Genomic DNA, 12,614 nt, shown 5'->3' on the forward strand with positions numbered 1-12,614 from the left:
TAGATAAGCACCTGAATGACCACAACATACAGGGATATACAGTTGTGTTCAAAATTATTCAACCCCCCAATGCTGTAAAGGGTTTTAGGGAATTTAGTGTACATTTGTAATTGTATTCAGAATGAAATCCTACAAGGACTTCTTAAAGAAGCATATGCAACTAAAATGACATCAATCGGTTTTGTAATACAGTAGTAAATATTTATTTTGTGAATTCTTCATTTACACAATTATTCAACCCCTTAAAGACTACCACTCTGAGGAACAGAGGTTCATTGAAGTTCAATTTCAATCAGGTATTGAAAACACCTGTGGATGTCAGGGAGCAGCAATAAAGCCTAATAAGCATTAATTAGGCAGCTTTAAAATGACTGTGATACTCAGCTCCTTCTAGACATTTACTGGTGTGGGTACAAACATGGCGAGGTCAAGGGAATGGTCCAGGAAGACAAGAGAAGAGGTGATTACTCTTCACAGGAAGGGCAATGGCTATAAGAAGATTGCAAAGATGTTAAACATACCAAAAGACACCATAGGAAGCATCATTCACAAATTCAAGGCAAAGGGCACTGTTGAAACGCTACCTGGTCGTGGCAGAAAGAAGATGCTGACTTTGACTGCTGTGCGCTACCTGAAGCGTAGAGTGGAGAAAAGTCCCCGTGTGACTGCTGAGGAACTGAGAAAATATTTGTCAGATGTGGGTACTGAAGTTTTTGCTCAGACAATACGGCGCACACTGCGTAATGAAGGCCTCCATGCCAGAACTCCCAGGCGCACCCCCTTGCTGTCTCTAAAGAATAAGAAGAGTCGACTGCAGTATGCCAAAAGTCATGTGGACAAACCACAGAAGTTTTGGGATTGTGTTCTGTGGACTGATGAAACTGTTTGGGCCCATGGATCAACGCTATGTTTGGAGGAGGAAGAACAAGGCCTATGATGAAAAGAACACCTTGCCTACTGTGAAGCATGGCGGGGGTTCAATCATGCTTTGTGGCTGTTTTGCTTCTGCAGGTACAGGGAAGCTTCAGCGTGTGCAAGGTACCATGAATTCTCTTCAGTACCAGGAGATAGTGGATAACAATGTGATGCAGTCCGTCACAAACCTGAGGCTTGGGAGACGTTGGACCTTTCAACAGGACAATGATCCCAAGCATACCTCCAAGTCCACTAGAGCATGGTTGCAGATTAAAGGCTGGAACATTTTGGAGTGGCCATCGCAGTCACCAGACTTAAATCCGATTGAGAACCTCTGGTGGGACTTAAAGAAAGCAGTTGCAGTGCGCAAGCCTAAGAATGTGACTGAACTGGAGGCTTTTGCCCATGACGAACGGGCGAAGATACCCGTAGATCGCTGCAAGACACTTGTCTCAAGCTATGCTTCAAGTTTAAAAGCTGTTCTAACTGTAAAAGGATGTTGTACTAAGTACTAAGATTGAATGTCACTTGGGGGTTGAATAAAACTGATAATGATGTAAGCACAGAAAAGACATTTGTGGTTATTTTATTATAAATGTTATGTTATATTTATCTGACCTACACGTGCCTCTTTGATTTAATTGTAAGCAGGATGACTGAATGATCAAAATCAATGTCAAACTGGCCAAAACAATCAATTTCAGTGGGGGGTTGAATAATTTTGAACACAACTGTACAATGTAATACTGACATATAATCACACACATAGGTTGGACTTGATGGACTTGTTTATTTTTTCAACCTCAACTACTACAGTATGTAACTAAGTAACTAGTAGTTGCAGTGAGGGATAGGAAGTGCTAGGATTTAAGATGCACGCTGTTAAAGTTGTTAGGGAAGTATCAAATTCCTTAGAAAATTTAAAAGCATGTATCTTAAAAATGCTTTGTTTAAATAAAACTCTTTGCCAATAAGTGTGTGTTTTAATGTATTCAATGTTACAAAAAAACTGGGAAAGTACAACATGGTGACAGGGTCTCTTTAACGTGGTTGTAAACCCTTGCATATACCCACTGAAGTGACTAGCCTCAGCAGTGGCGGTGCGTCGATAAAGGGCGCAGGAGCGCCGCCCCCTCTCTCCTGTCACCCTCTATCGCCATCTATCACCATAGATAGATTCATGCGTTGCATGAATCTATCTATGGTCGCCGCTGCTACCTCCTATTTAGGTGTCTGGCCCCTGAATTACAGCAATGGGGGTGTTTTTGGAAGTGCCCAATTAGAGCCGTGGGCTCTAATAGGCGTCCTGATTAGAGCCATATGCTCTAATAAGCTTCCAAAATGGTAAACAGCGGGCGCAATGCTGTTTTCTCAGTGTTGTGTTAGGGAAGCCAGTAAATCGCTTTACTAACACTGACCCGAATCTCAGCCAATCAGGTGCTCGAGTCTGGTTACCTGTCGCCTGACTGGCTGAAGTGACAGGCTATGTGATTGGATGCCTATCAGGCATCCAATCATAGCAGAGGACGGGAAGAAGACGAGAGAAGACATCGAGGACTTGGAGCGTGGAGGACAGTGCCATGCTCTGAGACAGGTAAGTGCCGGGCAGGGGATGCACACTGGCAGCATTTGATGGGGCACAGTAGAGGCAATTGATGGGGCACAGTAGTGGAAATTGATGGGGCACAGTAGCGGCAATTGATGGGGCAGAGTAGCGACAATTCTTGGGCAGGCTGGCAGCAATTGATGGGGCACAGTGGCAGCAATTGATGGGGCCACAGTGGCAGCAATTGATGGGGCACAGTAGCGGCAATTGATGAGGCACAGTAGCAGCAATTGATAGGGCACAGTAGCGGCAATTGATGTGCACACTGTCAGCAATTGATGGGGCACAGTGGCAGCAATTGATGGGGCACAGTAGCGCCAATTAATGGGCACTGTGGCAGCAATTGAAGGGGCACACTGGCAGCAATTGATGGGACACAGTAGCGGCAATTGATGGACACAGTGGCAGCAATTGATGGGCACACTGGCAGCAGTTGATGGCTACAGTAGCTGCGTTTGATGGCACAGTGGCGCCAATTTATGGGTACAGTGGCTGCGTTTGATGGCACAGTGGCTGCATTTGATGGCAAAGTGGCTGCGCTTGATGGGCACAGTGACTGCGCCTGATGGGCACAGTGGCTGCGTTTGATGGGCACAGTGGCTGCGTTTGATGGGCACAGTAGCTGCAATTGATGTTTTTTTTTTTTTATTTGTTTGCACCCCCCCCAAAAATGTTGAGCACCAGCCGCCACTGAGCCTCAGGTGATACACAGAGATGAAACTAATATGCCTACATACTACAGTAGGTTGTGTGTGTTTATCTACAGCCCTCTCTCCTCTACAGCTGTTCAAAACACAGTACACCTGGTGTGTATTAGAGGGGGGCAAGGCCATCTCCTTGTCTTGTCTGGTGTTGGCATAGACTGTCAGAAGTGACTCATGCAGATAACAGAGGAACGAGAGTGGAGACAGAAATCACACTCAATGTTTTGGATAGAGGCAAGTACACACTTTAGAAAGATATGCTTTGTTTATTTTTAATTTCAGACATTTATAACTGCTTTACCATGGCACAGAAATTAGGGACTTACAATCCCCAGCCTCGTGGGCAATATAATACATGAGGTGTGTACAAAAGGCCTCCAGGTTGCCATATTGCATTGATTTTACAGAAAATTACAGAGCTGCAGATTGAAAAGAATAGGTAATTTTCTAATACATTTTAAAACAATATGGCTTGTGTAGCAATTGTATAATGTATGCTATAATATTATTTTTCTATTTTCCATTTTTTTTTCCACTTTGCAGAATATTAATTATATAGATGATGGTTCTTCTGAAAACGTTCAAGATGATGACAAGGTTTGCATTTGAGGAAACAGATTTGTAAGCATATATTTTTCAAGGGTATTACCAGATTGTGCATGTAAGTAAATTCTCATGATGGTATGAAAAGAGAATAGTAAGAAATCTAGAATTTTTGTGAAATTGTTTGAAGAAGAGGATGAAACCTTACATACTTGGGTGGCATTTTTCAGGGATTTGGCACCACCCCCAGGCTCCCTCCCCCTGCCACTTCACCCTGCTGCACTTACCCCCCCTCGTAAACTGGATGCCTGACTTTGGGAGCTGCAGGGCATCTGTTTAGCCAAATTGATCCCCCCTCCGCTCCTCCGACCCACCCCTTCAGTGTCCACCACCTCACTGATTGTCTCCATGCAGCTGATGGCCGGCTCTACCACTGTCCCCTCCCACAAGAGGGGTGCACCCGATTTTAGTCTGGCCCAGGGCAGCACAAAACCAAAATACACCACTGACTATACTATGCTTAAACCAGTCAGTCATAACTGTCGTTATTAAAGCTGAATTCCAGGAAGCACACAAAAAAATGTATTGCACTTTTTCTAATTCCCTGTTTTGGGCTGACAACACAACGCTTTTGTTCTGTTCCACTTACAAGTATTTTTTATGGGTTGAATTGAATTGCATCAAGATATTATTGTTCAGTAGTATGTTGACATCTAGTGGAGGTTGTGAGCCACTACAGTTTGTTTACTTCTCCATCCTCCCCTTCTCTTTAGTGCTAGTTAGTTCATTTCTAAGTAGACCCTTTCCATTTCTTCCATGTTCCCTCAGTCAGTGTTAGCATTTTGCAAAGACAGGGCTTGGGGAAAATGACTGTTTTTATACACTTCAAAAGACTGAAAAAATATTCCTTGCACTGTAATTGGCTAAAGTAAAATTGCATTGGCTTCAATTTATTGTAAAGTTAAGCTGCCTGTGGATGGTTCCAAGTCAGCAGGTGACCATACTGTCTGGACCGAGTGGGTCTAAGAAGATATATGTCAATTTGTGTGAGTGGAATGGCGTATCCTCGCTGACTACTCCAAGTTGTGGGCGGGCCACCTCACTTGCAAGTAAGGGTGTGCCTTTCTCGTGTGTGCGTTCTCGTCAATGCTCAGGACAAGGAGGGGCCGCGGTCATGTGAAGTCAAACATTATGGCAGTTGCTCATTGCTGAGCACATGCCCCCCCCTAAAGTCTAATGTACCTTTGCCATCACACTCCCAGACCTGACAGAATGGGGTCCCGCTGTACACCTAATGTGGACCTCATGCGTGCATTTAATTTACTCTTTCCTCTCTCCCGTACCATGAGGCCAGGTACATGAGGTCTCCGTAGCACGGGTTTGGTCCCAATGACCACTAGGGAGGGAGCCAGAGCACCAACTCCCTCACTAGTGGTGAACCTATCACCTACACCAGGTATCACGCTTCACCACTGGCTGCAATATACCTTACACTAGTTACTGCTCAACCCATAGCAACTAGGTTCCTCCTGGTCGTCTTGCTGAGTAAACCTTTTGTAGTGGCCTTGCTTCATACCCCACTTTGCTTTACTGACCCAGTTCCAGAAACCATCATGCACCCCTTTGAATGATTTCTTTCCCAAAACAACAATGTTGCTTGTAGAAAACAAAAAACTATGACATACATCTCTGGAATACATGCTCATTTCCCCATGCTTTATCTCTTTGAAGACCTTGCACTTACAGAAAAACACCTGATAATTTGACAGAAATGCACTCAGCTGGCAGATCATGGAGGTTTGCAGTGATAAACACAAAGCTATCTGCCACTCTGAATGACAAATTGCCTTTATTTGAAAAGATATGGGACCCATGGATGCATTACATTTCAGGGGAATAATGAATAATGCTATACGCTGGACCCACGAGACGAACGAAGAGCTGGAGTACACCTCTTTACATCGTTATTGTTATCTGTTCTTCCTTCATTTCTTTCTGCTTTTCTCTTATGTTTCTTCTCCTAATTTCATGAGTATTCATGTATATGCACTTTAGTTTTATTACATTTTGTGGAAAATTCACACAGATTTCCCTGTAACAATGGCCTCATTTCTGCATGGACTAAGGAGTGGTCCCAATATATTGGAACGAACCCAAGAATGGGTGTAAGCTCTTATTCTGGAAAGCTTTGTAACACGATTATTTAGTATATTTCCCTTTTAAAAGTATACAGTATATGAAAAATTTGTATATAAACCTACGTATGTTTTTAAAACAATAAACATTATTAAAAAGCAAATGCTCTCAGCTACTAATCCTCGTGTGGGCTGACAACACACAGCATGTTTCGCAGAGTAAGTGTTTTCAGCTGTCTTGTGATAAACTACTCAAACTATATCCCTAGTCTGTTGTCCACAACATAAAGACAATGGGCCAGATTCAGAAAGGACTTACGACGGCGCAGCGCCATGTACGCTGTCATAAGTCCAAATCTGGCACGTCGTATCAATGTGACTGATTCTTAGAATCAGTTAAGCATAGATATCCTTTAGACCTCGTACAGACAAGAGGATATCCGTTGGAAACGGTCCGCCGGACCGTTTACAGCGGACATTTCTGCTCCTTATTTTGATCTGATGGGCTGTACACACCATCAGATCAAAATCCCCACGGAAAACATACGCGGTGACGTGCCGCGCCGTCGCCGCGACGATGACGCGACGACGTGCGCGACCCTGGAAGGTAAATACTTCCACGCATGCGTCGAATCACTTCGACGCATGCGAGGGATGGGGATCGCTTGGACTTATCCGGTGAGTCTGTACAGACGACCGGATCAGTCCAACGGACAGGTTTCCAGCGGATAGATTTCTTAGCATGCTAAGAATTTTTTATCCGCTTGAAAACCGTCGGCTGGAGAAATCTCCGCCGAAAAATGTCCACTAGGCCGTACACACGACCGGATTTGTCTGCTGGAACTGATCCGCGGATAAATCCCAACGGACAGATCTGGTCGTGTGTACGAGGCCTTAGGCCTCGTACACACAGACGAATTGTCCGATAAAAACGCTCCGCCGGACCGTTTTCATCGGACATGTCCGTTTGGAGATTTCTGTCTGATGGTTGTACACACCATCAAACAGAAATCCGTGCGGACACGATACGCGGTGATGTGGCCACGCCGTCACGGCGACTTGCACGGCCCTGGAAGGTCAATGCTTCCACGCATGCGTCGAATCACTTTGACGCATGCGAGGGCTTTCGGGCTAGCGGACATGTCCGGTGAGTCTGTACAGACGACCGAACATTTCCGACGGACAGGCTTCCAGCGGACATGTTTCTTAGCATGCTAAGAAACATTTGTCCGCTGGAAACCTGTCCGATCCGCCGGAAAATTGTCCGGTCGGACGTACAGATGACTGAACATGTCCGCTGAAACTGGTCTGCGGACCAGTTTCAGTAGACATGTTCGGTCGTGTGTACGGGGCCTTAGATCCGACAGGCGTAAGAGTCTCTTACGCCGTCGGATCTAAACTGCAATTTTTTTCCCCGCTAGGTGGTGCTCCTGTCGATTTCCGCGTTGAGTATGCAAATTAGCTAGATACGTGAATTCCCGACCGTACGCGTGCCCGACGCAGTAAAGTTACGACGTTTACGTTAGGCTTTTCCCGGCGTATAGTTGCCCCTGCAATATGAGGCGCAGCCAATGTTAAGTATGGCCGTCGTTCCCGCGTCGAAATTTTAAAAAGTTAAGTCGTTTGCGTAAGTCGTCCGTGAATGGGGCTGGACGTCATTTACGTTCACGTCGAAACCAATGACGTCCTTGCGACGTCATTTGGAGCAATGCACACTGGGATATTTTAGGGATGGCGCATGCGCAGTTCGTTCGGCGCGGGGACGCACTTCATTTAAATGGTACACGCCCCTACCCGCCGAATTTAAATTCCGCCAGGTGATTTACGCTACGCCGCCGCACTTGCCTGAAAAACTTGCGGCGGCGTAACGTAAATCGGATACGTTACGCCGCCGCACAGATACGCCCGCTGTACCTGAATCTGGCCCTAATTGATCTGTAGTAGTAGTTATGGATGGTGGACAGCATGAAAACATTCCTGCTATCCTTCCACCTCAAGGCCAGCACTTTGTTGCTTCTCAGAGTTGCTTTTTCCCCCTTTGCATTTTTTTGTTCACTAAAGATTGTGGGAAGCCCTTCCCGTTCTTTCTGGAGGTTCCACAGGCCAGGGTTTTTTGCACGGTGTAGGTGTTTGAAAATGGGGTATATGTGATAACCTTTTTGCAGCAGTGGGTATGCCAGGTCCCACATGATTTTTCCAGTTGTGCCCATGCAGGCCAAGCACTCAGGGGGCTCATCCACACAAGTATTTTGATAAGGGACATAAAGTTCAGCAAATCTTTGGGATTTTTTTTTTATAAGTTGGCGAATTTTATATAATTTGTCATAGTTTGGATAATCTTGGGGAGGGCACTTGGTATTGTCGCTAAAAGTGAAGGAAGCGCATAATCATCTCATAGCGGGACCTGGACATGACAGAATGGGCATGTGGTGGATGGGGTTGGTGAACCAGTAGGCATGTCCTTCATTTTGTTTTGTGTTAGGCCTCGTACAGACGAGAGGATTTCCGCTGGAAACGGTCCGCCGGACCGTTTCCAGCGGACATTCCTCCTCCGGATTTTGATCTGATGGCTTGTACACACCATCAGATCAAAATCCGCGTGGAAAACATCCGCGGTCACGTGTCGCGACGTGTCCGCGCCGTCGCCGTGACGATGACGCAGCGGCGTGCGCGACGCTGGAAGGTAAATTCTTCCATGCATGCGTCGAATCATTCCAACGCATGCGAGGGATGGGTATCGGACAGACTTATCCGGTGAGTCTGTACAGATGACCGGATAAGTCCAAGGGACAGGATTCCAGCGGATAGATTTCTTAGCATGCTAAGAAATTTTTATCCGCTGGGAATCCGTCGGCTGGACAAATGTCTGCCGAAAATTGTCCGCTCGGGCCTACACACGACCGGATCTATCCGCTGGAACTGATCCGCAGATAAATCCCAGCGGATAGATCCGGTCGTGTGTACGGGGCCTTAAAGGGGTTGTAAAGGTAAAACATTTTTTCCTTTAATAGCTTCCTTTACCTTAGTGCAGTCCTCCTTCACTTACCTCATCCTTCCATTTTGCTTTAAATGTCCTTATTTCTTCTGAGAAATCCTCACTTCCTGTTCTTCTGTCTGTAACTCCACACAGTAATGCAAGGCTTACTCCCTGGTGTGGAGTGTCATGCTCGCCGCCTCCCTTGGAATACAGGAGTCAGGACGCCCACTAACACACAGCTCCTTTCTCTATATGCAAAGTAGATAACGTCCTGACCCTCCTGCTCGCCCCCTCCACCCTCAAGAGGCTTTCTCCACACCAGAGAGAAAGTGTCGCATTACTGTGTTTAGTTACAGACAGAAGAACAGGAAGTGAGGATTTCTCAGAAGAAATAAGGACATTTAAAAGCAAAATCGAAGGATGAGGTAAGTGAAGGAGGACTGCACTAAGGTAAAGGAAGCTATTTAGGGAAAAAAATACCTTTACAACCCCTTTAAGGGTTAGGCCGGCCCGTAAACAATTTTAATTTCTCCAAAGTCAGATCTCTCTGCGGCGAAAGGGGGAATGCTTGCTGATTCCGATTTGGAAGCCAGCCATGTGGGGTTGGCAAGAGCATCTGAGAGGAATGTAATGGCCCTTACTCTTGGGGGATGTGATACTGCAGCGCTGGTACTCGGCCTGGGAATTTCATCCTGGGGTTAGGTATTGTTCACATAAAAAAAAAAACAGACTATGTTAGTTACCAAACTATTTAGTTTAATTTATACATAAGGACAATTTTAAAGCACAACACAAATATCACTGTCCAATTATTCTCTTTTCAAGGGGTCATTAATTCTATCATGTTCACACATGTTTTGGTGAGGGTCCTTGGTTGTTTAAACCATTCATTTATTAATGATATGTTGCACGTGTCATCTGTTAAATTAGAGTATCTTTATTTAGTTTAGATTTAGATTTGAAAGGAAATCAGACTACATGAAATGATGAAACTATTTCTAAAAGCACACCATAGAAACAGCTGCTAATATTTACAAAAAATAACATCATTACACGTTGATCTAGGGAGTTAATCAATTTTTATAAGGGTTTTTTTTTCTGGGTCACTTGTAGGTTTAAGGTTTTAAAAATGAAAGGTGTATTTTTATAATTTTATTTATTTATTTATTTAACGCAAAAGGCAAATGAACGTCAGTGCTATTCTTTTTATCAATCATTTCTCAGTCTTCTATTCTTTATAAATATAAAGTGTAAGATACAGTATGGAAGCCTCCAGCAAGAGGAAACAGGAACAAGGCTGGAGGCAATTTACAGCACAAACTAATTTTGGTAACATAATAATGTGGAATGTATGTTCTTTTGTAAAGAACTTTATTTTATTTATTTTATTATTTATTAGATTATTATGTTCCACTTTAATTATCCATTTTTTGTGTAATTTTCTAATATGTTGTCAGCAAACTAGCAAGCGTGTTTCAAAGTGCAAAGGTCTTTACGATCTTGTAAGATCACGTAGAAAAGCATATTCTGGGACCGCACAATGAACACTTGCTTGAGAAAAGGTCTCTGCGCTTTTCTATGTAACCATACATGAATAAAGAGCATTGCACTTTGAAACAAACTTGTTGCTGTGCTGGCATCATATCCTATGAAAAGAATATGGCCCAGATTCACAGAGAGCGGCGCACATTACGCCACCCTAGCGCAAATATTATACGCTACGCCGACGCAGCGCAGAGAGGAAAGCATGGAATTCAAAAACCCAGTTCTCCCAAAACTGCGCTGGGTTTCAAAGGCTTACGCCGGCGTAGGTGGAAGTGGGCGTGAGCCATGCAAATGAGACGTGACCCCATACAAATGATGGTCCGAGCGCCAGACAGATACGTATCACTAATTGCGCATGCGCCGGGACATGGACGCATCCCTCTGCGCATGCTCACAACCACGTCAGAAACAACTGCCTAAGATACGCCGGATCACTGCGTACGCCATGAACATAAAGCCAGACACACGTCCAACGTAAAATACGCCAGCTTGTATTCCCTGGTGTAGACCTTTGCATGTCTGCTGCTGGGTTACACCTCCTTTATGGGGCTTAACTTTACACCAAACGTACAACTTACGCACACCTCTCGTAGCCTGCGTCGGGCGCACGCAGGTTCGTGAATCGCCGTATTTCCCTCATTTGCATGTTTGAATGACAAATCAATGGGAGCGGCACCATGCTCCCAGCCTAAATGTGCGTCCACTCTATGCCGGCGTAAGCAAGATACGTCGGCGGGGTGTAGCCTGGTTTTAGGCGTATCTCTGTTTGTGGGTCTTGCGCACAGATACGATGGCGCACATTTGCACTTACGTCGGCGTAACTTGTTATACGCCGGCGTAAGTGCTTTGTGAATCCGGGCCTATGAGTGTAACTTTACTTTTCTTTCTTCTAAAAAATGACCTTTGTTATGCACGGCGTTAATAGCTTTTAGGTCGCAGATCCGAGATGATGGGGGGATGCTCCGGACCTGCTAGGAGAGACCCCTGTTGGTGGGCATCTTCTGCAATTACAGACTGTTTACTAAATACCTTTAACACTGATACCGCTGTTAGTGATGTGCCACTTGGATGCCTGTGAGAGTCTGTTACCGTACTTTGTAATGTAATATAATGTACCTACTTTGTATGGGGTTTTTTTCTCCTCTTCTGTTTCCTTTCCTTTTGGAAAAACAATAAAACTTATATTTGAAAAAAAACATGAATGCTGTACATGTGTGTCAGAAAAGTGTAATAAAGCCAATGCATAACATAAAAGCGAGGCAAATAGCATTTTCTGTAGAAATAGTCATCAATGGCAACCCTAGTGAGGCTTCTTTTTTAGGGTCATTGCTTTCCAAAATAATTTGCAAATGCAACAGATTTTTGGACAACCATTTTATTTCATATAAAAAGACTTTACAAATATGATTGTTCAACCATAAGTATTTTCATGTTTTTTTAACAAAGATTCTTTAAAATGTGACGAAACGATAATGATTAAATATATTATGTCTTCTACATTTCAAACTTTTACAAAATTTGTATAAAACCATAAAAAAAGAGGTTAGCGTCATTATATCTATATACATATATATATATATATATATATATATATATTTTTTTTATATCTATCTATATATATATATATATATATATATATATATATATATATATATATATATATATATATACAAAGCAACTATCAATTGACGGCGATACGATAATGCTCTAGTTCTGGGAGGACGTCATATGACGTCCTCGCCTCTCCGAGCCACTAGGGGGCACCCACCGCGTTACTGGGAACCCGATGCGCGTGCCCGACGGCCGCGATGTCCGCTGGGCACCCGCGATTGCCCAGTAACTGAGCAGGACCGTGGATCGCTGTGTGTAAACACAGCAATCCACGTCCTGTCAGGGAGAGGAGACCGATGGTGTGAGACCTGCCCCAGTCAGTCCCCTCCCCCTACAGTTAGAATCACTCACTAGGGTACACATTTAACCCCTTGATCGCCCCCTAGTGGTGAACCCCTTTCCTGCCAGTCACATTTACACAGTAATCAGTGCATATTTATAGCACTGTTCGCTGTATAAATGTGAATGGTCCCAAAATAGTGTCAAAAGTGTCTGGTGTGTCCGACGCAATATCGCAGTCACGATAAAAATCACTGATCGCCGCCATTACTAGTAAAAAAAATAAAAATGCTATAAAT

Source organism: Rana temporaria, chromosome 3, assembly GCF_905171775.1.
Source record: "Rana temporaria chromosome 3, aRanTem1.1, whole genome shotgun sequence".
Lineage (NCBI taxonomy): Eukaryota > Metazoa > Chordata > Amphibia > Anura > Ranidae > Rana > Rana temporaria.